The following is a 27,184-nucleotide window of genomic DNA, read 5'->3' as shown; positions in this document are numbered from 1 at the left end:
AAAAAAATACAAAGGCCCCCCAACAGTAAAACCCACCACACAACCAACCCCCCCAAATAAAGAAGAAAAACTAAGCCACCCGCATTTGTATGGGCATTCAGCTCTTTTTCATTGTCCTTAAAAAGGCATTTAGCTCTTTTTCAAAAGCCCAAACCCTAATCTGAAGAAAAAAACACACACCCCCCCAAAAAAAAAACTAACACTAACCCCAGAATATCTACTCTATGGGGCCTATTTAACAAAGGTCTGTCGGACCTGATCTGACAGCGCGGATCAGGTCCGACAGACCTCCCTGAATACGGAGAGCAATACACTCTCCGTATTCAGCATTGCACCAACAGCTCTTGTGAGCTGCTGGTGCAACGCCGCCCCCTGCAGATTCACGGCCAGTCAGCCACCAGCAGGGAGGTGTCAATCAACCCAATCGTACTTGATCAGGTTGAATATGCAGCAATGTCTGTCCGCCTGCTCAGAACAGGCGGACAGGTTATGGAGCAGCGCGCTTCAGACCGTTGCTTCATAACTGCTGTTTCTGGCGAGTCTGCAGGCTCGCCAGAAACACGGGCCCTCAAGCTCCATCCAGAGCTTGATAAATGGACCCCATCGTGAAGAACATTGGAATGTAAAGCGCATACAATTTAATTAAACTTGCAATACACTGGCTAACCCGCCCTCATTAAACATTTACTTTAAGCGGTGTTTGAACACAAGTGATAAAAAATTATCACACCACTTGCAATCTGGCACATTATGTTTTAAAGGAAAATGTGTTTGTCCAAAACAAATAAATGAAAATACACAAATGGAACATAATAGAACAAGATGTTCCAAAAGCCATCAAGGTGAAAAAGGGAAATGGGTAAAACTAAGAATCAGTTACATAAAAACCCATCAAATATAGGGTAAAAAAACACAGACATTCTCAGTAATCAGTTATGCCCTTATTGTTTATACACTGATATTTCTCTCTACTTTGAAGAATATCAACAAATTAGACATTGCCACAAATAATAAAATCATACAGTTATCCATCAAAAGTATCATTATGATAGAGATTATGTAACTAATTACTAGATCTAATGTTACAGGTGTGGATGAATTCGCAGATATCTTGTCGCTTTGTAAAACTAGATTCTTATAATTGAGGCATTTTGACCTAGTGACACAGTGAAAGCCCTGGCTGAGCAATGTTTCAGCACACTAGTTCTAAAACTTTTATTTTTAAAGAAATTGTATATACTCTATGATACCTTCAAAACCACTTTGACTATAGAATTCTGCATTTTCATTAGATTAATTATTTTACAAGATCACTGTTGGATATACGCATTGTTACCTTGACAAAAACCCTGCTTCCTGCATTGACCTATCATTTACTTCAGAAAGACCTATGAGCTTTGTTCATAACACAGCATGACCCAACCTGTGATCCTTCACCTGACCTTGAAATAATCAAAGTAGTCTACAAATCAAAAATACATTTTCTGCTCCATGACCCATATGCCAGATCTGTCAACTATAACTCTTATATAGCCATGATGGTTTACATGCTGCTGAGACCCTTCAGTGTTACAAGCTTTAAAAAAAATAATAAAAAAATATCTATCTTTCTATAAATAGATAGACATAGACAGATAGATGATAGATATAGATAGATAGATAGATAGATAGATAGATAGATAGATAGATATACACACACAAACATATTGTAAAAATATGTTAAGCAATTTGGAATTTTTCCTTTTTTAGAGGAACATTAAAGGGACAACACCAGAATTTTTGCTGTTTTAAAATATAGATAATCCCTTTATTACCCATTCCCCAGTTTTGCATAACCAACACTGTTTTATTAATACACTTTTTACCTCTGTGATTAACTTGTATCTAAGCATCTTCTGACAGCCCACTGATCACATGACATTTTATTTATTATCTATTGACTTTCATTTTAGCCAATTAGTGCCATGTCTGCCACAATCCACAGGCGTGATCACAATGTGTTATCTATATGGTTTACATGTGAAAAGCAAATAAAAAAGCATGTGATAAGAAGCGGCCTTCAAAGGCTTAGAAATGATCATATGAGCCTTCCTAGGTTTAGCTTTCAACTAAGAATACCAAGAGAACAAAGCTAAATTGGTGATAAAAGTAAATTGGAAAATTGTTTAAAACTGCATGCTCTAATTGAAACACGAAAGGGTTTTTTAGACTTGACTGTCCCTTTAAAGGGATATATTATGCTATGATGTGTATGAAAGAGCAGCTTTAAACATTAAAAAAACAGAATTTATGCTTACCTGATAAATTACTTTCTCTTGTGATGTATCGAATCCACGGATTCATCCTTTACTTGTGCTATATTCTCCTTCCCAACAGGAAGTGGCAAAGAGAGCACACAGCAGAGCTGTCCATATAGCTCCCCCTCTAGTTCCACCCCCCAGTCATTCGACCGAAGGTTAGGAAGAAAAAGGAGAAACCATAGGGTGCAGTGGTGACTGTAGTTTAAACAAAAAACTACCTGACTTAATAGCCAGGGCGGGCCGTGGACTCGATACATCACAAGAGAAAGTAATTTATCAGGTAAGCATAAATTCTGTTTTCTCTTGTAAGATGTATCGAGTCCACGGATTCATCCTTTACTTGTGGGATACCAATACCAAAGCTTTAGGACACGGATGAAGGGAGGGAACAAGACAGGTACCTTAAACGGAAGGAACCACTGCTTGTAAAACCTTTCTCCCAAAAATAGCAAGAAGCAAAAGTATCGAATTTGTAAAATTTGGAAAAAGTATGCAGCGAAGACCAAGTTGCTGCCTTGCAAATCTGTTCAACAGAAGCCTCGTTTTTAAAAGCCCATGTGAAAGCCACTGCTCTGGTAGAATGAGCAGTAATTGTTTCGGGAGGCTGCTGGCCAGCAGTCTCATAGGCCAAACGGATTATGCTTTTCAGCCAAAAGGAAAGAGAGGTAGCAGTCGCCTTCTGACCTCTCCTCTTACCAGAATAGATAACAAACAATGAAGTTGTTTGTCTGAAATCCTTAGTTGCTTGTAAATAGAACTTTAAAGCACGAACCACATCAAGATTGTGTAACAGACGTTCGTTCTTCGAAGAAGGATTAGGACACAGAGAAGGAACAACAATTTCCTGATTAATATTCTTATTGGACACAACCTTAGGAAGAAAACCGGGTTTGGTACGCAAAACTACCTTATCTGCATGGAAAACCAGGTAAGGTGAATCACACTGTAAAGCAAATAACTCTGAAACTCTTCGAGCAGAAGAGATAGCTACCAAAAACAAAACTTTTTTCCATAGTTTAATATCTATGGAATGTAAAGGTACAAACTGAACCCCTTGCAGAACTGAAAGAACTAAATTCAGACTCCATGGCGGAGCCACAGGTCTACACCCTGTTCCAAATTATTATGCCAATGATATCTTTCTCATTTACCTAAATAATTGATGTAAACAACTGTTAGCATAATTATCATGTTATCAACTATTAAGAGTACAATTCAAATTTTATTGAACAAACCTCCTAATGATAACAGTATTTTTTTTTCAAAATAAAAAACTTACAATGCACTGTTCCAAATTATTATGTACAGTCAGTTTCAAAACACTTTATAGGTTGTAAAGAACTGAAAATTGTCATTTGTTGTGTTTGCAGCATATTTACTGAAATCAAAAGCTATTTCAATCAAACTTTGAAGATTTTAACTTTTTAAACATTTTAACAGGTCACGTTACATTTTAACATAGGACCCCTTATTTGATAGCAGCTTCACAAGTCTTGCATCCATTGAACTTATGAGTTTTTGGACAGTTTCTGCTTGAATTTGTTTGCAAGATGTCAGAATAGCCTACCAGAGCTGCTGTTTGGATGTAAACTGCCTCCCACCCTCATAGATCTTTTGCTTGAGGATGCTCCAAAGGTTCTCAATAGGATTGAGGTCAGGGGAGGATGGAGGCCACACCATGACTTTCTCTCCTTTTATCCCCATAGCAGCCATTGATGCAGAGGTATTCTTTGCAGCATGAGATGGTGCATTGTCATGCATGAAGATGATTTTATTACGGAAAGCATAGTTCTTCCTTCTGTACCAGGGAAGGAAGTGGTCAGTCAGGAACTCCACATACTTTGCAGAGGTCATCTTTACACCTTTGTTGACCCTAAAGGGGCCAACCAGCTCTCTTCCCATGATTCCGGCCCAAAACATGACTCCACCGCCGCCTTGCTGATGTCGCAGCCTTATTGGAACAGGGTGGCTGTTCACCAACCATCCACTATTCCATCCATCTGGACCATCCAGGGTTGCACGGCACTCATCAGTGAACAGGACTGTTTGAAAATTAGTCTTCATGTATTTTTCTGCCCAATGCAGCCATTTCTGCTTGTGAGCATTGGTTAGTGGTGGCCGAATGGAAGGTTTTTGCACAGTTGCAAGACTCTGGAGGACTCTACACCTTGATGTCCGTGGGACTCCAGAGGCACCAGCAGCTTCAAATATCTGTTTGCTGCTATGTAATGGTATTTTAGCAGCTGCTCCCTTGATCCGATGCATGGATCTGGCAGAAATCATCCTCAATGTGCCTTTATTTGCACAAACCCGTCTGTGCTCTGAATCAGTCACAAATCTCTTAATAGTGCGATGATTACGCTTAAGTTTTCATGAAATATCTAATGTTTTCATACCTTCTCCAATGCATTGAACTATTTCACTCTTTTCGGCAGCAGAGAGATCCTTTTTCTTCCCAATATTGCTTGAAAATGGTGCTCTGCTTAATAATGTGGAACACCCTCCTTTAGTAGTATTTCCTTTAATTGGGCTTACCTGGCAATCTAATTATCACAGGTGTCCGAGATTGTTTTCAGTGATCAAAAGAGCCCTGAGACACAATGCCATCCACGAGTTAAACTGAAAAAAAAAAAAATTTAATCTTTGTGACACTGAAATAGAATTTGCATAATAATTTGGAACAGGGTGTATAAACAGGCTTGATTCTGACTAAAGCCTGACTAAATGCTAGAACGTCTGGTACCTCTGCCAGACGTTTGTGTAAAAGAATAGACAAAGCAGATATCTGTCCTTTTAAGGAACTAGCTGATAATCCTTTCTCCAATCCTTCTTGGAGAAAGGACAATTTCCTGGGAATCCTAATCTTACTCCATGAGTAACCCTTGGATTCGCACCAAAAAAGATATTTTCGCCAATCTTATGGTAGATTTTCCTGTTGACAGGTTTTCTAGCCTGAATCAGGGTATCAATAACCGACTCAGAGAAACCACGCTTTGATAGAATTAGGCGTTCAATCTCCAAGCAGTCAGACGCAGAGAAATTAGATTTGGATGTTTGAAAGGACCTTGTATTAGAAGGTCCTGCCTCATTGGTAGTGTCCATGGTGGAACAGATGACATGTCCACTAGGTCTGCATACCAGATCCTGCGTGGCCACGCAGGCGCTATTAGAAGCACCGAAGCCCTCTCCTGCTTGATTCTGGCAACCAGACGAGGGAGGAGAGGAAATGGTGGAAAAACATAGGCCAGATTGAAGGACCAAGGCGCTGCTAGAGCATCTATCAGCACCGCCTGTGGATCCCGGGATCTGGACCCGTAAAGAGGAAGCTTGGTGTTCTGACGGGATGCCATCAGATCCAATTCTGGAGTGCCCCATAGCTGAGTCAGCTGGGCAAATACCTCCGGGTGGAGTTCCCACTCCCCCGGGTGAAAAGTCTGATGACTTAGAAAATTCCTCTCCCAGTTGTCTACTCCTGGGATGTGAATTGCTGAGAGATGACAGGAGTGATCCTCCGCCCACCTGATTATTTTGGTTACTTCCGTCATTGCTAGGGAACTCCTTGTTCCCCCTTGATGATTGACGTAAGCTACAGTCGTGATGTTGTCCGACTGAAATCTGATGAATTTGGCCGCAGCTAGCTGAGGACATGCCTGGAGAGCCTTGAATATTGCCCTCAGTTCCAGAATGTTTATCGGGAGAAGAGCTTCTTCCCGAGACCATAAACCCTGAGCTTTTAGGGAGTCCCAGACTGCGCCCCAGCCCAACAGACTGGCGTCGGTCATTACGATGATCCACTCTGGTCTGTGGAAACACATTCCCTGAGACAGGTAATCCTGAGACCACCACCAGAGAAGAGAATCTCTGGTCCCCTGGTCCAGCTGTATTTGGGGAGACAAATCTGCATAATCCCCATTCCACTGTTTGAGCATGCATAGTTGAAGTGGTCTGAGGTGTATCCGTGCAAAAGGGACTATTGCCGCTACCATTAGCCCGATTGTCTCCATGCACTGAGCTACAGATGGCCGAGGAATGGCATGAAGGGCTTGGCAAGTGGTTAAGAGTTTTAACTTTCTGACCTCCGTCAGAGATATTTTAATTTCTACCGAGTCTATTAGAGTTCCTAGGAAGGAAACTCTTGTGAGGGGGGAGAGAGAACTCTTTTTGATGTTCACCTTCCACCCGTGAGACCTCAGAAAGGCCAATACAATTTCCGTGTGAGACTTGGCTCTTTGGAAAGTCGACGCCTGAATTAAGATGTCGTCTAGATAAGGCGCCACTGCTATGCCCCGCGGTCTTAGTACCGCCAGGAGGGACCCTAGCACCTTTGTGAAAATTCTGGGAGCAGTGGCCAACCCGAAATGAAGAGCCACAAACTGGTAATGCTTGTCCAGAAAAGCGAATCTGAGAAACTGGTGATGATCTTTGTGGATAGGAATGTGCAGATACGCATCCTTTAAATCCACAGTGGTCATATATTGACCCTCCTGGATCATTGGTAAGATTGTCCGAATGGTCTCCATCTTGAATGATGGGACTCTGAGGAATTTGTTTAGAATTTTTAGATCCAGGATTGCTCTGAAAGCCTCTTTCTTTGTCTGGTCTGAAGACAGACGAGAAATGTGGAACCTTCCCCTTTGAGGGGAGTCCTTGAATTCTAGAAGATATCCCTGGGATACAATCTCTAAGGCCCAGGGATTGTGTACATCTCTTGCCCAGGCCTGAGCGAAGAGAGAGAGTCTGCCCCCTACTAGATCCGGTCCCGGATCTGGGGCTACCCCATCATGCTGTCTTGGAGGCAGCTGCAGGCTTCTTGGCCTGTTTACCCTTGTTCCAGCCCTGGTAAGGTTTCCAGGCTGCCCTGGGTTGTGAAGTGTTACCCTCTTGCTTTGCAGCAGGGGAGGATGAAGAGAGACCGCTCCTGAAATTCCGAAAGGAATGAAAATTATTTTGTTTATTCTTTGTCTTGAAGGACTTGTCCTGGGGGAGAGCATGGCCTTTTCCCCCAGGGATTTCTGAAATAATCTCTTTCAATTCAGGCCCGAAGAGGGTCTTTCCTTTGAAAGGGATGTTCAATAGTTTGGATTTTGACGACACATCGGCCGACCAGGACTTTAGCCATAGAGTGCCAAAATGGCGAAACCTGAATTTTTTGCCGCTAACTTAGCTAGTTGGAAAGCGGAATCTGTGATAAAAGAATTAGCCAGCTTAAGAGCCTTAATTCTGTCCATAATGTCCTCGTATGAGGTCTCCGTCTGGAGCGCATCTTCCAGCGCCTCGAACCAGAAAGCAGCTGCAGTGGTTACAGGAACAATGCACGCAATAGGTTGGAGAAGAAAACCTTGTTGAACAAAAATTTTCTTAAGTAAACCCTCTAATTTTTTATCCATAGGGTCTTTGAAAGCACAACTGTCTTCTATAGGTATAGTTGTATGTTTAGCAAGTGAAGAAACAGCCCCCTCCACCTTAGGGACCGTCTGCCACGAGTCCCGTATGGGGTTAGATATGGGGAACATTTTCTTAAAAACAGGAGGGGGAACAAAGGGAATACCTGGTTTATCCCACTCCCTAGTAACGATATCCACAATCCTCTTAGGGACCGGGAACACATCAGTGTAAACAGGAACTTCTAGGTACTTGTCCATTTTACACAATTTCTCTGGAACCACCATAGGGTCGCAGTCATCCAGAGTAACTAATACCTCCCTGAGCAATAAGCGGAAGTGTTCTAGTTTAAATTTAAAAGCCAACGTATCTGAATCTGTCTGAGGAGAAACCTTTCCTGAATCGGAAATTTCTTCCTCAGACAGCACATCCCTCGCCCCCACTTCAGAGTGTTGTGAGGGTATATCAGATACGGCTACTAAAGCATCAGAATGCTCATTATCTGTTCTTAAAACAGAGCTATCACGCTTTGCAGGTAACACGGGCAGTTTAGATAAGAACACTGAGAGGGTATTATCCATAACTGCAGCCAAGTCTTGCAAGGTAAAAGAGTTGGACGCACTAGAGGTGCTAGGCATCACTTGAGTGGGCGTAACTGGTTGTGACACTTGGGGAGAGGTTGACGGGCTAACCTCATTACCTTCTGTCTGAGAATCATCTTGGGCCACATTTTTAAGTGCAACAATATGTTCTTTAAAGTGTATAGACATATCAGTACAAGTGGGACACATTCTGAGAGGGGGTTCCACCATGGCTTCTAAACACATTGAACAAGGAGTTTCCTTGGTGTCAGACATGTTTAACAGACTAGTAGTAATATAGACAGGCTTGGAAATCACTTTAATCAAGTAAAAACACACTTTGAAAAAAACGGTACTGTGCCTTTAAGAAATAAAAAAGGCACACAACTTTGCAAAAACAGTGAAAAAATGAAGCAAACTTTTCGAAATTTTTACAGTATGTACCTAAAGCATTAGTAAGATTGCACCACTAGCAATATAAACGATTAACCCCTTAATGCCCAAACCAGATCGACAGTAGTAAAAAAAAAAAACGGTTAAAGGAACTTCAGCACCTTGCCACAGCTCTGTGGCCCTACCTGCACCCTTAGGACCAGATTTGTGGGGAAAAAGCTTCTTATAGGCCCTCAAACTGCAGCAGGACCCTGAACTTCTAGTCAAAATAACTGTGCATCTGAGGCGCGAAATTAGCCCCCTCCCACCTCACTCCGGTGCTTGTGAGGCCTAAAGAAACACTCCCAAGTGTTTTAGTAATAGCCATGTGGGTAATAACCCCTGAAAGAAACCCAAAGGAACCTTCAAAGTGTCTCAAAAAACGATAATATCAATAAAAACCGTTTGCCCTGAAGTAGTGTCAACCAGCATAAACTAGCCCTGTTATGTAAGCTTGAAATTCCATACATTATCACAGTCTTGTCTAGAAATAAATGACTGAACATACCTTATTGCAGCCTAACCTGCAAACCGTTCCCCCAACTGAAGTTCTCTTGTATTCCTCAGTCCTGTGTGGGAACAGCAGTGAATTTTAGTTACAACATGCTAAAATCATCTTCCTCCCTGCAGAAATCTTCATCCCCTTTCTGCTAGAGAGTAAATAGTACACACCGGTACCATTTAAAATAACAAACTCTTGCTTGTAGAAAATAAAAACTACAATTCTAACACCACATTCACTTTACCCTTCCGATTGCTTAGAGCCGGCAAAGATTATGACTGGGGGGTGGAGCTAGAGGGGGAGCTATATGGACAGCTCTGCTGTGTGCTCTCTTTGCCACTTCCTGTTGGGAAGGAGAATATCCCACAAGTAAAGGATGAATCCGTGGACTCGATACATCTTACAAGAGAAATATTCTTTACACACTACCATGACTCCTTTGTATACACTAATCAACTACATACAGACTACTCAAGACGAATCCCTCTACTTTCCTAAGACGACGTTGTGTTCTATGGGTTGTCACGGACTTTCACACTCCAGGCTTAGATGTTAATGTCATATTGCGTTGATACCAGATGTATTTGTTTAGATGTAAACACATGGTTACATGTATGCTTCGACCAAGAATTAATGGACACACATGGAGGTGTTTAATCTTTTTTTTTTTTTTAATAATTCTTTTATTTTTAAAGTCATTCATACCATAGTAACAGATGATTCTGCATATAAACAAAATCAAATGTTTCTTAGAAAATCATAGAATGTAATAAATAAACATTTTCTTAACAACAAATAAGATTTACATCTCGTATTCACAAATTATTTAAATCTTGGTGCACTGTTGGCTTTGGGGATATGAAAATAGTTATTCCAAGTATGATTAGGAAGATAAGAGATGCTGTGAATGAAATGTTAAAAGGAGCCAGGAAGCTGAATAGATTAAAAAAAATGAGGGGACAATTGTTGAAAGGAAAATTGATAACTTGAATGGAACATAAAATGCAAATTTCTAAATAGAAAGTGTGCAGTAGATAAAATAAAGGTTTACTGCAGAAAACACAACTATTCTTCTATAATTAAATGCCACACTTCACATTTCTCTTTTTACTTCAGTTACAAAATTATGTATAATTTTCAATAAAAGGTTTTCTGTTATCTGGAGTAATTGCAACAGAAATGTATGATGCACATAGCACATTTTCATGTGTGATGTGCTTAGATTTCTGCTATTCTTCTTTCTGCTAGTATGCAATTTAAATGCTATTCATTTAACAATGATAACCACTGAAAAAGTCAGATGAAATCTGCAGATACAGTAACCCAGGTGCAGGATATAAGAGAGAAAAACAGCACACATACAATAGAGAAAAGACTTTATTCTTTCACATTGTTTCAAAAGAAAGTTCCCTGGGGCATGCAATGGAGAATCCATTGTACATGACAGCGGGTTGTCTGGTGTTTTTTTCTCTCTCTCTCACCCTCAATCTCTCTTTATTTTTTTTTTTATTTTTTTTAAAGATAATTCTAATGCAACGTTTGAACACCTAAAACATCTATTCAGTAATGACTGGTCCAATGAAGCACGGATATATGGAATTTATCCTTGCACTCTGGAAATTAAGATACCTGTTCTGCAGTAATACGGTTTCTGTTCGTAGACACAAATGTATAATATATTAATAAATAATCTTACTGTTTATTTGCTAACAATGTGTCCCCTAAATTAAAGCTCAGTATTGTTTCTGAAAAAGGTCTAAGTAATGTAGTGGTAGATTGCAGCTGAATTGATTAACTCATTTGTAGTTACAAAGTTATCCACTAAAGCCACTCTTTGTTGAATTTGATGTAAAAAGGGTATTAAAGAAAAAATAAAACTATTATATATTTTATGTGTGTTTATATATGTTGTATGTTTGTGTATGTATATATAAAACATTATTCAAACATACTATATTTTAAACAACAGAGCACTATTGTAACAATGAGATCCATTTCCAACATAAAATCTATTTCTATATGAAATAGTATTGTCAAGGGATGTTCTTAATTTACTTCATATTTTATTGGAAGCACTTCAAAATAGTTAAAATACCTTCTTTATGTAGTCATTTCTATGACAATATGTGGTCAGCAATTGAATGTAAGCTTTCTTTTTTTTCTGTATATATTTCTTACAGGAAAAAGGCAAGACACATACATTTATTGGTAATATTATATGGCTCATGTTCTAATTGTTGCCCAGTATTGAATCAATTACTGAGAGCTCCCAGCCAACGCTCATATTGTGGGTTGGTTATGGTCGAGGAGCTGTGCCCAGCTGTCCCTTTTGTAGCTTGATGTCACAGCAAATGTCACAGTTTTTAAAATGAAACCAAGAACTATGCAGACTCCACACATACCCATGATCACACCACCCCCCTTCCCAAATCATGACAACCCTGCCCATGGTAACCCATAACTCCACCTACTTTAATAATGGCCCCACCCACAGACTCCTAATCTCCCCACAGCCTAGACCTTTGATTCCCTGAAGGCACACAGGAAATGTTGGGATTTATGCAATCAACAGTCATGTTTTACATTGCTTTGGACACAAATCTTCCGCTTCTTTAAAGGTCAATGAAAACTCCTGCAAAACCGTCTAGAAAAGCCAGTGAAGTGCACATGTATTCTAGTTTTTTTAGGTTGATAGCCAGATTGCCCTATTATATTATAGCGGACTGTAATCCAAGCGATTTTATTCATTCAAATGGCAGCTAAGCTTCAATATATAATATGTTTTTTTTTACACTAAGTATTTTGATGAATTGGAATAAGAGTGCACTAAAAAAATATAGGAATTTTGACACATGATCAAGCATGCTCTAATTTCATACATTTTGAGGGACATTTTAGTGTAAAATGTCATGCTTTATTCAATATAGCATGTCATTTTTAACACTAGGGCCCCTGCAATATTATGTGTTTAACTGCTGGTCACAGGCGGACATGGCCGCTGACCCAATCAGCAGTGCTTGTTGCAAAACCCAGCTGTGCAACTAATGCTGCTGACTGGGCGACCAGCAATTTTATCTTGGAACTATCAGTTCTCTACAGCTCCAAGCTTGTACTTAAGCTATGTGTTTAGCCACAGAAAACTGATGGTCCATTGTAGTGGTTAAACACATAGCATTGTATGGTACATGTTCTAGGGAGGATGTAATTTTTCCATTGTAATGATCCTTTAAATTATAATTAGGTATGCACTATCAATCTTAGGCATTTTGTTGGATAAGCATAATAAATATTTTGACATTTTGGCAGTTGTTTTCTTATATGTTTGGTTTTTTTAAACAGTGTTTACTTTAAATATTCAAAGCAGTTTGTCATAAATTTGTTTAGGCTAATGCAAATACTTTACGCTACCACAAAAAAAGTAATAATTGACTTTGCTAGCGTTTGCAATATGGCATACATGAGTCACTAACACTCACCTCTCTTAAACACAAGCTCCCGTTTATTCCAGTGGACCTATCAGCAACAAAGCACACTCACAGACTGAAGTCATCATGCTCTATAATCAGTTAATATGGCCATTCTCATTGATTTAGCCTGTTAGACAGCTTGATGAATAATGCTCTCTGCATGTTAACTTTACTGAGGTTCCTGATAAGTTTTTCTCTCATTTATGGAGAGGATAAGTAGACGAAAGATGTGACTTATTGAAGAGAAAAAATGTTTCCTTTGTCAAGGTAATGTAAATTCAAGTAAATTAAACAATACCTAAATTGTTGTATATAGAACATAAATCTACTGGCCTAAATATACTTTGGGTAATATGGGGGGTAAATTTGAAATGTGTTAGCAGTTCATTAAAAAACATAATACTGTTTTATACCAAGCTTCTAATTCCATTTCCAAAGTACTGTTTTTTTCTTTAAAGGAAATTAAAATCCATATTTACTAAGTTCCAAGATACACAAGAGAGAAGAGCCAAAAATAACACACATATCATTGTTCAGCAATATGTTAGACAATAATTAGAAACATGTTAAGGAAACATTGCTTAATAGTACAGTATATACTGGATATTGTCCATGTACAATATACCAGGGATATGTTGATACAAATAAATGCTGAATGTGGCCGCAAGTCGGAGCATTTAACTCTTTTTAGAGCCAGATATATTTGTGTAATAGTTTAATAAACAAAGATTTTTATTTGCACAGATCTTTGTGGGTTGCACTATTACACAAATATGTATGGCTCCAAAAATAGCAGAAGGCCGCGATCTGAGGACAGATTTGGCATTCATTTGTATCAACAAATGCTGAATGCACATCCCTAAAATATACACTGTTAGACTATATTCCATTAGCTGTATTTTCCCCCTCTTTTTAGTGAAAACGATATAAATATTAGTACTTAAAGGGACATGAAACGCATTTTTTTTCTTTCATGAGTTAGAGCATACATTTTTAAATAACTTTTCAATTTACTTCTGTTATCTAATTGTCTTCATTCTCTTGGTATCCTTTGTTGAAAAGCATACCTAGATAGGCTCAGTAGCCGAGAGATAGCTGCCAATTGGTGTCTCAACATATATGCCTCTTGTGATTGGCTTACTAATGTTTTCAGCTAGCTCACAGTAGTGCATTGCTGCTCATTCAAGAAAGGATACCAAGAAAATAAAGCAACATTTATAACAGAAGTAAATTAGAAAAATGTTTTACAATGGTAAAATGCGTGATTGTATTAATTTATTTATATGATATAAATATCTGAACATATTAAAGGGTCAGAGCACCCTAACCCCCACCCCTATAGTTTGAACAGCAACTCATTTTATCCAATTTACCTTCCGGATTGTATTCAATTGTTTACATATAACTAATTTACCTTTATATTTGAAATTGCTGATTTGACCTGTGTGTATATAAAGTAGAAAGTTAAAACTAAGGAGATCTGATCTTACATGAAATATGTAGTATTTAAAATGTCATTATCTTTGTTCTAGTAAGGATTTCCATCTACCTTTGAGTTAAAAAGACAATAAAGTACTAAAATTGCATGTTCTGATTTGTTAGATCATGTCATTTTTGCACTTCTCACCCAAAATAGAGCTTTACACATAGGTAAAGTACTGCAGCTCCAACTCTGAACACAGTCAATGACTGACAAGGTTTTGTGACTCCTGAAAAGGACTTTATTTGTTCAACCCATTTGTGGGGGTTAATCACAGAGTTCCTCAGTGATTAGTGCAAAAATGTTTTCACTAACATACTCCTTTAAACTTTTATTTCTTTAATTGTTCTTTATTATAAACAGCAAGGATTTCACTCCAGACATAAGTAAAAGCCACCAGATATCTGTGGTAGCAACATACATATGTTTGGTCTTTTGGATCAAAAGAGGGCAATTATGTGTCCCTTTAACACTGTCTTTGTTAACGCTATCCCTTTATTGTAGTCACAGCAATAGTTTGAACAGCAACTCCTTTAGTGTCCTTTTCCCTACATTTTTAGGATCATGCCTCACTAGGAGCAACAACTCTTTGTTCTTTTGCTACTACAGCAACATTTTATTTCAGTATAGTAAATACTCTTTAAGAAATGACTGCATATATTTCACAAATATTATAAAGTAGTTAATTGATTTCAATAATGCTTAACCATGTTCTTATGATTTGGCTAATAAAACTACCAGACTCAAAATGTCATTAGTGTTATTGAAAGCTTCCATGAACATAACAAAGTACACTTCAGTATTGTGCTCTGACACTATTAATAAAAGTAAAAAGAGGGAAGGTATTAAATAAAAAATAATCAAACATATAAATGATGCAGCTACATAATACATTGGTTTGGACAAGCTTGATCAAGGTAAAACAATCTCAAGCCAGGAAAACAAAGGATTATTGTGATTTGCTTAGAACTTTTTGCATAGAGCCGATTCAATTTACTGAGTACTGGAAAGTAATGAAATCCGCTACACTTGCATAAACACACAAAAAGATAGAGACGCACGACTGAGAATGAACAATACTCAGCAGCCTATTTGATGGGATGCAGATTCTTTTAGACCACTTGTGCCTTTCACAGGGATCGGTCCTGAAGTAAATCAGTGTGATCCCATTCAGAATTACAATTCAGCCACAAAATAGCAGGCAATTCTCATTTATGCAAGATATACAGACATACCCAGCTGTATGCTTCAGTGTACTCTCTGCCTCATAGTTAAGGAAAGGATAACTCAGAAAAGGGTTTATAATAAACAGTCTAATAAAACAGCAATGCCAAGTGCTCCTATAAATATTGCTGTCTTAAAACAACACTTTAAGATGGTAATATAAAATGATAAATCATATATATATATATATATATATATATATATTTAACTTTGCAATATAATTTCATTATTTATTTGGTCCCCCTTTCCTGTAATTCCATTCTGAAATTGTGAGCAGAACACTGTTATATTCCACACAGTGATTTGCTGCACACTCTAATGACCTATCTATAACTGTCTGTAATTAGCCTCAGGACAGAAGGTAACCTAAGTTACAACATGGCAGCTACCATTGCTTTATAGATATTAAAACGTTACACTTTGTCAATATTTAAACAGTGAATGAAGCTTTAAAAAATACATCTACATGTTATTTTGGAACTAATCATTTCTTTGAATGCATCATTCTGTCTAGTATTTATTTAGTGTTTAATGTCCCTTTAAGTTGCTGGTGCACATTTATTAAAGCATTTTTTAAATGTAATATTATGTTAAGTAACTGACTGCTCTTAGCTCACCTTTCTTGTATCTAAGTATGAATGTTCTTTTTTTTTTACAACCCCCACACATGCTCTGAGGGACTGTCAAAGGGCATAAGGTTCCTCAGAACATGCATGTGGGTTCCAAAAGTACATATACTTAGCTAACAAAGGCACTCCCCTGTTCATATTGGGCAGAGTTTTTAAATAAAAATGACTAGCGTTGCACTATCTACATAAGACAGTGATTATAAGCTAACTATTATACTTGCTATAACTTTACAATTCTGCTGCTGATATAAAGGCGTTAGCCACAGTTATTGCATTAATAAAGTAAGTGGAACTAAGTGCATATTCAGTTTCATGAAATATATTTTAAATAAAACAAAAAGGCCCTTTAAATAAAAAAAATAATGTTAGGTCAACTAATTTTGTTGGGGCGGACGCAATTCTATACTTTTGTAGGAAGATAAAAAAAAATGGCAATGATAGTTTAGAAAAATATAGTTTATATTGCAACTGGACTATTTTCTCTTTCTAACTACAAGAGTCATATATACTGTATATTGATAAAGAAACTGGTTAATCACTCCTTGCTATTTTGCATAGCTCTGTTCGTTCAACTCTTTAAATGATCGATCATTCAGTTTTGAATTAAAGCATTTTTTGCAATACACATGTTAGCAAAAATGGTTCTAGTAAAATATAGCACTGTGATAGTTTTTACTGTTTACACGGTATATGGACCAATTTTGGCTATATATTTCCCTTTAATAAATCCATGTCACACAACTGAAAAATATTATAATGCTGGTTATTACAAGCTAGTATATACTATTGATATGCTCTGCTCCATATTTATTTACAAATGTGTATATCTGCACATTCTATAGCTTTGACAACAAAGAGGGCAAGTTTGCTTGTGTCTGTACAAGTACATCTGAGTGCTATTGCATCAAACTTTTCTGATTTTCCAGGATAGTCCCAGTTTCTCATCTACTGACCTGTGGTATAATTATTCTGCGAATTTACCCTAAATTGTAAAAATCTGCCCTGAGGTGTGAGCTTCCCATTTACATCACTTTAGGGAACAGATATGAAGGTATCATATCCCTTTAACTCAATAACTGAGTATTTGCAAAAAAAATAAACATGGAGGGGGGATTGTGTGCGAATGCTAATGAAATACCATATGAAATAAGTAAATAGTGTTTTCAAGAGGTCAGGTTGTTATATTAAAACAATCTAAAAATCATGTAAAATGTTTTCTAATGGACTAAAAAACAGCTTTAGAATTGTCCCCAAGCTAAGAATAGGGATATTAACATAACACAATGGCAAGCAGCCAAAATGGGCTATTGTCATTTTTTACATGTATTGGAAAAGTAAAGGTCATTTGTACTAGAAGCATTTAGCAAATGCACGTGCATTGTAAATCTGGTGCTAATAGAAAATGAAATACACTGCAGTTTATTTAAAATTTTACTTGACTGACTAAATATTTTATTGTAAATGTTGCATGTTTATGTGGCGTAATATCATACATTCATACAATACATTGGCAGGATAAATAAGCCCAGAGTACCTATTTGATCCATGTTAAAACAAAGCAATAAATAAAACTTTGAAATTAAAAATGGATGATAAGCCAATATATTCATATTATTTGTTCTATTTCTTATCCATTCGTTCAAAAAACAAACAGATTTTGACCACAAATATGAACAAGGTGGTACACAAAGTCTGCCCTTATTATCTGTATAAGATAATTGGTCAGATAACCTTATGCATATCCCAGTATTTTATTCTGTTTAAATTCTATTCCATATGAATCAACTGCACATTTCTACAAAGTAGTAATATTCCCAATCCTAGTAGTGTTTTTTTTTTCTTTTTTTTTTTCTTTACTTTTCTTTTTTTTTTTTTTGGATAAAAAAAGCTTTCAACCTCAGGTTTATAAAATAGTTTGATATACTTTCTTGATTGTATAAAATCACTTATGTTCTTATATTTGAGAAATCTTACAAAAAAAGTATAATTATAATTACAAGAAAGTTAAATTCTAAAACTGTTTGAAAAAAAGTTTACTTTTTACAAGATAGAAACAAATACCTTTAAATTGTTTGATAAACTTTTCCTTTCTTCTTCTTGCTACTTCCTTCTTCCTAATGCTCTCAGATGCAGATCCTAAAATAGAAATCAAACGTTGTTATATAAATATAATACTTTCCACAATGATTATCTAGCAGGTAAGTTAAATAAATGCTTCATAGTTATTTCTAGACCATGCACTGCACTTTTAGTGTCTTCAGTAGGTTTTTGTTGTACAATTAGCAGCAGTTGCTTTATAAATGGTTTGTCTAACATAAGGTCCAGGGAGACAATGGGGCCGATTTATCGCTCCTGTTTCCTTCAGGCTCGCCGGAAACAGAAGTTATGAAGCAGCAGTCTAAAGACCGCTGCTCCATAACTTGTCCGTCTGCTCTGAGGCCGCGGACAGAAATCAACCCGATTGAATACGATCAGGCTGAATGACACCCCCTGCTAGCGGCCGATTGGCCGCGAATCTGCAGGGGGCGACATTGCACCAGCAGTTCACAAGAACTGCAAGTACAAAGATAAATGCTGACAGCGTATGCTGTCGGCATTTATTGATGTGCAGCGGACATGATACGCTACATTGTATCATGTCCGCTCGCACTATGATAAATCTACCCAATGTGTCCCTCAATTGTGCAAAATAAATAATGTTTGTGTCGCAACCAAATAAAAACTATCATGTTTCATATTTTATTAAAAATATATATTTTCGGGGGCGGAGCCTGATCTCACTGCGGCAGGACGTGTTTTTGTGAAGCTCCTCAAGCCTGAAGGACTTTACTTATATTTTACATAGTAAAAATATTACAACCAACAGACTTGAAAGTCTCTTCTGCTAGGACCGGATGGATGCCCACTATTGGGGATCATACAAGTTCCTTGCCTATGTTCTTTGAGACAGATATATGATCAGCCCTTACACAGGATTGGACTCCATTTTGCAACTTGCTGTAACTACACAGCATATCGATCCTAAGTTGCTATCCCTGTGTGGTTGTGAAATATATGGCTGGGGCTGCCGCAATCTTACTCCCCCCCCAAACTCTGGGGTTACGAGATCCTACTTTAGGATTCTAAACTGATACACAATCTTTATCTAATATGCCCGCTTTGTCACCTAGTCTACAACTATCAACTTTACTCTCCTAACTCCTCTACTACCCGGGACAGAATTACAAGTCTGATCAGAGCCAGCGATTGCATCATGGTGGAAGCCTGGGGGACTAAAATGCAAGCATTGCTAGCAGAGCACTTCCAGGCGAGCAATCGACCTATATGTTATCAGCAGAACTACACGGAGAGACCGGCTATAGCTCCCGATGAAGAGGTTACAAGAGAAATTATACCTGCTGACAAATCGTCAATACAGGGGATGCAAGGCCCCTTACCATGTGGAGAATGGAGCCTTAAAGATACTGGGTCCGGGACACATGAGAAGCTAGCAACCCAGGAAGAGACGGCTCCAGACTTAGACCCTCCTGTAAATGTGGTTAGCATAACGGATGCAAACCCAGCCGCACGGTTAGCTTGGAATTTTTTTTTATTAAACCATAGAGAACCCTGGATGTGTTTCCCCCAAATTCAAGGACACCATCTACAGCAGGGGAGCGATCAGGTAAAAGACGGTCAGCCCCTTGCCAAGTTAGCTAGCGTTTCTAACGCACAAACTGAAGATGGCTATATCAAAGAGGTAACCGAATCAGCGGCTGTTTCTTTGTGCCCCATGAACTCTCAGGCCTCATGGAAATCTACTGTCCTCCTAGGTACTCAGATTCTACTGTCTTCAATAACCCTTATGGTGTGCCTTAGACGATCTGGAGTTGGCTAACTTTACGGAACCTTCTCTGCCCCCCCTATTGTAGTTAGTTGCACGCTGCCCCATGTTGGACGTTTGTGACTTTTTGGGCCATAATCTATTCCTGTTCTTTTGATGAGTTCTTTGGGATAATATATAGCTGTAATTAGTTGTCAATAATAGAGCTAATTTCTATATACAAAGGGAATTTAACCATAGATATTTTAGTGCTTATGATATCACTGGGATAACTGGGGCACTGTATATTTGTGACAGGCTAACATTAAGCTATGTATATTGCTGATGCATATATTTCTCACAATAGAAATGGACTTTCTTGAAACAATATTGAGATAAGCTGCTTTACAGATCCTAGTTAGACCTAGCTATGTAGAAGTTACACCCTAGACTCATTGTATGTCGTCCTATGCAAATGTCATTGTTCTAGGTTTAGTTTTTAAAAACAAAAAATGTATATGAGTTATACTACCTTAGAACCAATGTGTTATATATGATGTGAATGTCTCTGTTATAGTTTCAGGTTGGAAGAGCTGTCATTATACACTTTATTGATAACCGATTAGGATGTTTATGGTTCTTCATGTAATGCCTGCTCTATGTGAACACCCCATTTGTTGCGCACCTTTGGGCCTCCTACTCTATTCTGACTCATTCCATTTCTATCTCTAGGCGCACCCCTAATGTTTTGTTAAACCAGTCCTTCATTGTCTACGGCTGAGGCAATGGGACACTCTAAATTAAAAAGGAATCCAGGTTGGGGGGATATTAGAATAATAGTTAAAATTCCCTATGTTTTAATAAAGGTCCGTATTGGCCTATGTATTTATTCTTGTTTCCCTATGCTGCCTGGCAGCTCTCTCAGTCCAACAACCCAGCGCTAGCGACATAGACCAGCTCCTGGTTTTATAAAAAGCTTTATTGAAAGTTGTTTGTCATAATTAGATGAAAGTCATATTTTATAAGACAGTAGCACAGTTTCCTTCTTTGATATTGGTCAGTAACGCTTTGATACTTATAGTATATACAATAACAAAAAAATAAGGTTCTCATTTGAGACTCAAGAGTAGTCTCACACCATCTCAGATAGCCCTCTGTAGTTGTGTGTTTTTGACAGTTCCAGGAGGTCCAAGAGTGACCTAATGCGCATAAAGGAGGGCTCAATGTGCAACAGGCTTGTTATGTTTATTCTTATTTTACATAATGTCAGTTGAATAAGTTTTATAGATGTTGTTTAATGTCTGTTAAGGATATGTCTAGAAACAATTATCTGTGTATAAAATGTACTGGCACATTTAGTTTGTATGCCTTACCTTCAACCTTAATAAAAAAAATATATATATATATATATATATTTTCAAGAAGATATAAAATGAAGACCCAAAGGGGTAGATTGACCATTGTGTGGACGGACATGAACCGCTGTAGCAATCATATCCGTCGCCCATCGATAAATGCAGACAGCATACGCTGTCAGCATTTATCATTGCACAAGCAGTTCTGGTGAACCCCCTGCAGATTTGCGGCCAATTGGCTGCTAGCAGGGGTGTCAATCAACCCGATCGTATTTGATCGGGCTGATTGCTGTACGCCGCCTCAGAGGTGGCATATGAGTTGAAGAGTAGTGGTCTTAAGACCTCTGCTTCTTAACTCCTGTATCCGGCGAGTCTGAAGGCTTGCGCGGAAACAGAGGCATTAGGGCCGATACGGACCTTGTTAAATCGGCCCCCAAATGTTTTTCAGGATCTGTTCAATATCACAGGTATGTTAATGTGCCACAATGCCAAGGATATTTCTGCACAAAATAATAGAGTTTATCCAGCTCATTTAAGGGTTGTACATAATAATATACATATTTTTTGGGGGCGGTTTTGGCTTTGATTTGTAGCATTTTAAAGTGAAATTCTAATGCAAAAATAAAAATAAACAAACAAGCAAATTAAATAGATAAATAAATTAGTAATCTTACATATTAGTGTTTGCTTAGCATGTGTTTACCTACTGCAAAAAGGTTACACATATTGCTAAGGTCCCTCTAGGAAAACATTGCAGCTCCTAAATAGGGTATGAGCCAATTAGGTACAACCTATGCATATATCCACCAATCACAGCATATAATAATTACTGTTTTAAAATGTTACTTTTAATTTGCTATCTGGTCCTACAGTTTAAACAAATAAAAATAAAATAAAACCCTTCAATTTGACCTCTGTGAAAATGTTGTACACCCCATCTTTATAAAAGCATTTATTTGTGGAGATTTATTTACATTTACGGATCCTTCCACTCTCTACATTCTGGAAGCTTAAAATGCATGCAGGTCTGATTTGTGCTTGGTTAGCATACACAGTATATTGTCTATTTTCTAACTAGAGTCATAATACAATAATAATGTGTGAACCAGGAATTTATTTCGTTCCACTCCATAAACGCTTTCATATTGCCATAGTGTTTACGAGAGGATATGTTTATATCCTTCAAGTGGGGGTTATTGCTTAAATACTAGCTCAAATGTTCAAATTATCCCACATAAAAACAACCCATAGAGTGCAATAAACTAGATCAGTGTGTTCTCACACTATGCTTGATGCAGTCACATATAAATTATATACCCCTAATATATTGCTAAAGTCATTTTTTGTAGTCAATTAATAAGTGAAAAGATACCTAAACACGATAGACTAAATTTATAAAAATGTCAGAAACAAATATATATCAGTTTTATAACATGCAAAAGACTCAAACACCCAGATACATATAAATATGCAACTAATTGTAACATAATAAAAGCAATTGCAATGGCTAATGGTCACAAGAACCCATTCAACCTGTGTCCCTCAGTACAATGTGAGTAGTTATAATTTAAACAATTTAACAGCTATAAATGTGTTTCAAGCTTTTGCTGTTAAGATTAAGTTTAAAATGAATTATTTTTAACGTTATCAATCAGTATTGCATGATTTTCTTAAAGAGACAATACATTCATTTGTCCTTAAACAGATCTAGAAGCTTTTTCTGCATTTCACTTACACGCCAGAGAGAGATAAGTTAGGAGAGGAAGAAGTTGGAAGATAGATACAAGAGGTGTTTATATATAAACTGATAAATAGTTAAATAGAGAAAAAAAAATAATACAAAATGTATTATATCTTTTCTCATTGAATAAAATAATATGTAATACAATGCAAACGTTTAGCCAAATTTAAAGGGACAAAAAAAAAACAAGACTTTTCTTTAATAATTCAGATAGAACATAAAACTTTAAACATCCTTTCAATTTACTTCAATCACATTAGCTTCACTACTAGAAGATAGCGGAACACATTGGGTGACCCAATGACAAGAAGCAAATATTTGCAGCAACCAGTTAGCAGCTAGCTCCCAGTAGTGCATTGCTGCACCTAAGCATACCTAGGTATTCAACATTGGATAGCAATAGAATTAAGCAAATACGATCATAGAAGTAAAATGGAAAGCTTTTTTAGGATTGCATCTGTTGGTATCATGAAAAACAGTTTGGGTCTTATGTAACTTTTAAACCTGCTTTTTTTCTGGTTTAATTTCCTTTCAGTGTTATTATTGCAATGTCATGAATTTAGGTTCAGTCTAAAATAAAGATCTGGTAAGATATAAAAAATTCAGAAGAGCAGATACTTGCATGTTTTAATACTAGCGCACGTGAGACATTTTTGTGTCTAAACAAGAGCATTCCACAGGTTTGTATGTCATGAAACATTTCTGATTATCTTTAAAGAAAAAAAGGGTTGATGGGTAATATTCATATAATCCTGTGGTCAATACACAAGAGACCAAAGGTGTGGTTGAAAAAATAAGTAAATTACTTAGATTAACTAAATTGGACAAAATCAACAAAGTAAAGGGAGTTTCCACCACATAACAACATTAAATAAATGTTAGTTTATAGATTAGTGCATTGCCCTTTGAAATATAACATTGACTCAATTAAAAATGTTCTTAGTGTTCAATGCAATTGTGCACTTACCTGAAAACTGATTAAAATCACTTATACTGGAATTATTCAAATTTAAACCACTGCTTGATCCCCAATTATGTCTTATAAGTAAAGCTGATATATATTCTATTTCACAAGTTAATAATTTACATTTGTAAAGTCATCATGACTAGATGTTCTTTTCAAATTTAACTCAAGACAATTGGATTAATATTATCAGTTTCATTGCCCCATTTTTACTTCTATTATTTATATAATATTAGTTGGATTCTAGTAAGCAAATTAAAAAGTTAAATAAAAATGGAGACAATGCAACTAAGTCATCCCCTGACACGCGTTTCACCTTCAGCGGGGGTAATGGTAGTCAGGAAGTCATCAAGTTTGATCTACTGTAAACCTTTCAAACCTCACAAGTCTTGTTCTCCCCTGTTACTGTATGTTCCTGATTCACTAAATCAATGTAATCTCTCTATTATTAGTGAATGGGTCCCATAGAATGTCAAAGGAATTTGGGAAACTGGACAATTGTGACACACTTTTAGCAAATTATGTTATCTTATAATGGATATATATTTTTTTTTATGGAGAACGACTTTTGTAACATTTCTTCTATAGTTAACATAATATGCTTTCAATTATTTTTTTAAGGGAATTATTTTACCTTTTGTATTCAGGAATTATTTACTTGTATTTAGAGAAAATACATCCTAAAATGTATGTTTCACATTAGGAGCTGTCCTACTGATATGACTTCAAGCTAAAAATGTATTGTACATATTTTCAGGGCATTTAGGATAGAAAGACCAACAGAAAATATATGTTGTTATGTATATAGTTAGATTTATTCATTTAACTTTATAAAATCCAAAATGTATCATCTATACATTATATCAATAACAGTTTGTATCCACTCTTCAGTTTATTAACAATTTTAGTGACAGCAGAGTTCTCTGATCACTATTGAATGCAGATACTAAAAACAGATGTAATATAATGTTAGGAATACAGGCAAAATACAGTACTGTCAATTCTGAGTTTATAGTTGATATTATTAATATTATCAGTTATTTGTAGAGTGACAACAGATTATGCAGCACTATGGAAGCGAGACATGAACTTGCGACCCCTGGTTTACAAGACAAGTACTCTAACCCCTGAGCTATAGAGAAGTTGTTTTGTTTTCATGGTCTTACATAACAAAGATCCAACTAACTAAGAAGAGACCAATATAATAGCAAACTGCAAGAATTTAATAAAATTAAGAGTAAAAGTTTTTTTTAATTTGTTTTATCAATTTTAATGTTGTCTAGTTTTAGATATATCAGTTTTGCAAAGTATGGTCAGGTAGAGGTGGGGTTGAGGTTGCTAATCAGCTATTGCTATGTATAGTCTGAGCGCGTGGGGTTTGTAGCAGGCACTGTGGTAATCATGAGTCTGATTACAGAGTTTGGATTATAGGTGAAAAATGTTTTGTTTCATGTTTTAATTTATGTTTTTATAAATATATGGTTGACTTTTATTATTTAGGTATCTGATTCTTCCTATTACACAAGAGGATCCTATCCAGTGTTGGATGCTACTCCCGATTCTAGTTTGTTGTAGTTTCAGTGAGCTGGTAACTGTGATGCCCTAGTCTGCTTGTATAGCACCAGGAGGGTTTTTTTTATTTTAAGTAGCTTTTTGTCTGACTTTACTTTGGATTTGCCACAATCCATTTCAGCACCAGTGTAATAAATTGGGTGCACGCTGCAGGATCTAGCACCAGAACCCAAAGACAAACAGACACTCACAATAGCAGCAGCACTCCTTGAAAATCTACTTAAATGTATTACATTTTGAATATATGCATATATTTTAGAGTAGAAACTTTCATCTCCTGCACTGCCTATATAATTCTAAGAGATCATCTAAATTACACCAAAAAAGGTTTATTTTAGCAATTTGTTTAAAAAATTGTATATTTTACTAATTTGTTTAAAAATTAGGCACCAGGCCAAAAAAGCACAACAATTTCACCACAGCAGATATTTAATTTCATTGATTGCTTAGAACACAAACAGCAGTCATTTGAGTGTTACATATAAGAGTCTAGCACCAGATCAGCTGAGTGGTACACTGCTTTATTTAATGTTCCATTAAAAAGTTGAAGGAGAAGAAGGGAAAATGATGACTAGACTGAGCCTTGCAGCTGTATAGCAACAAGGCAGCTGGATTAAAGTAATGCCTGGCTACGCCAGTAGTGCTTGCCACACAAAGGGGACACGTCTAGCTTTGTGCTTTGCACCTCTCCCCTGTCAAAGAACAGAGCATTAGAGCCAATTTACATGACAATATGGTGCCCTAATCCCTTGGATTTGAAAATTAAAAAAAAAAAAAAAAAGATGAACCAATCTCTGACATACCTGTAGCAGATGTGGAACCAGAAATTCAGAGACACACATACAGTATTGGTATAAAAGTTGAGGGAAATTATACCCATGGGATGCTGAGAAGAACAGAACGGAACACACAAGAAGAGAGAGAAATGTCACAACCAGAGATTCCAGGCAAGAAAGGTGACCTTTTAACTTTCAAAAATGAAAAATAAAAATCTGCCATGTGAAGATAACTCACAGTAGCACACAAAGTTCATGTATGTTAATCATTAAGTACACAAATACTATAATACATCAGCACAAGCCTACCAGGTATGAGTGGCCAGGGTGGAGCCACATTTGTAATGGAAAGGGCTGAGCAAGTTTAAAGTTAAATTGAAGTGGTCCTGGGCCAAGTGATGTCCCAGTAATGTTCATTGGCTGATAGGCACTTCCAAATAATGCTTATTGGCATATACTGTATGTACTTAGTGGAAATGCTCATTGTCTGATATTTAATTCTTGCTAATGCCCCTTGAGCATTAATAGGAAATACCTATAAGATAATAATCATTCAAGTATACATGATGGGCTGCCCCATTGGATTCCATCACAAAGAGTCTTTGCCTATTTTGTACTCTGATCTTATTCCTAAAGTTATCATTGAAGAAGGTTGTGACTTTATACCGAAAAAAGGAAAAACTCTGGGCGACTATTTGTCCCCCTCAGATCTGAAGCCACAGGTCAATAAATGCTGGTTACAAAAATAGAAGGGTTTCTTTAAATGTAGAAGGCCTATATGCAAAACATGTGGTTTCGTATCTGAGGGTAACAAATTTAAATCTACCACTACTCAGCAAGAACATGATATCAATTTCTGACTCCTCTGCACTTATGCTACAGGGAATAGATGTTGTGCCTTATTAGAGAAGGGGCGGTAATAGAGAAATGATACTGAATAAAAGGGAAGTTTTCTGTATGTTTTCCTTACAAACCAG

At 37.0% G+C, this 27,184-nt stretch overlaps 1 protein-coding gene across 3 annotated transcripts in view; it reads right to left on the bottom strand.

Annotated features, from left to right (window-relative positions):
* The window catches only part of ST6GAL2 (ST6 beta-galactoside alpha-2,6-sialyltransferase 2), a 251,537-nt gene that overhangs the window by 169,930 nt on the left and 54,423 nt on the right, over nucleotides 1–27,184 (bottom strand). For all 3 annotated transcript variants that reach the window (XR_008401416.1, XM_053707623.1, XM_053707625.1), the window contains exon 2: nucleotides 18,059–18,133. The gene's annotated coding sequence lies outside the window, so the exon portion shown is untranslated. The remainder of the gene's footprint in view (nucleotides 1–18,058; nucleotides 18,134–27,184) is intronic.

Source organism: Bombina bombina, chromosome 3 (genome assembly GCF_027579735.1).
Source record: "Bombina bombina isolate aBomBom1 chromosome 3, aBomBom1.pri, whole genome shotgun sequence".
Taxonomy (NCBI): domain Eukaryota; kingdom Metazoa; phylum Chordata; class Amphibia; order Anura; family Bombinatoridae; genus Bombina; species Bombina bombina.
The sequence above is the reverse complement of the archived record's forward strand: the minus strand, read 5'-3'. Positions and strand labels throughout refer to the sequence as shown.